Consider the following 947-nt stretch of genomic DNA (forward strand, 5'->3'; position numbering starts at 1 on the left):
GGAGGGAGGAATAGGTGGTGTGTGGAGAGGGAGGGAGTGAGGGAGGGAGAGGTGGTGTGTGGGGAGAGAGAAAGGAAAGAAGGAACGAATGGGTGGTATGTGGGAAGGAAGTGATGTGGGGTCCTGCGGGGTTGAGGTCAGAGGGACAGGTCACACACAGACAGGAGGATAAGGATTGTGTCATGGCTGAGCACTGGAGACAAATTTCCCCTTCACAGGATGACTTCACTTCCTGTAAGATTTCTTTCTTCATGCAATCTTGCTAGCTCGTACACCAACTACCAAGAACTGTATTCTCCCTACTTAGGTTTCATTGTTAAAATACCTCTTCGTTTATAGAAAGGGATGGAAGAATCGTTTCCATTGTCTTTCCTTTCAGTGTCCCTCCCTACAATCTAACACAATTAAGAAGAAAAATTCAAAGTAGAGCAAAATCTATCTGCTTGAAAAAAGCCTTTTTATGTTTGCAACTGAGGAGACAAAAGGTACATTTTATATTCCCATACATTGGAAATACACAGGTCTTTTCTACATATAGAATTTACTATATAGATATGTAAATATATATGTAATTATATTATAATATACACTTATATTTACTATATACAAACATAAATTACACATATTTATATATAAGATATATAAATATAAATACACAAATATGGGTTACATATTTATATATAAAATATATAAATATAAATATATACAAATATAGATTATATATACTCATGTTAGAAATACACATGTATTTTCTATATATACTAGAACCTACTATATATTTATATATTAATATAAGTATTTTTATATTTATATATAGATTACCTACAGAAATATCTATATATAAATATATATTTACATTTATATGGTATTTAATAATTTATTTTAGAAAGCAAGTTGTTATGATTGTTGAAGCATGATTCACAGGCAAAAATAGAAAGGAAATGATC

The sequence above is a fragment of the Cebus imitator genome, unplaced genomic scaffold (genome assembly GCF_001604975.1).
Source record: "Cebus imitator isolate Cc_AM_T3 unplaced genomic scaffold, Cebus_imitator-1.0 Scaffold455, whole genome shotgun sequence".
In the NCBI taxonomy this organism is placed as follows: domain Eukaryota; kingdom Metazoa; phylum Chordata; class Mammalia; order Primates; family Cebidae; genus Cebus; species Cebus imitator.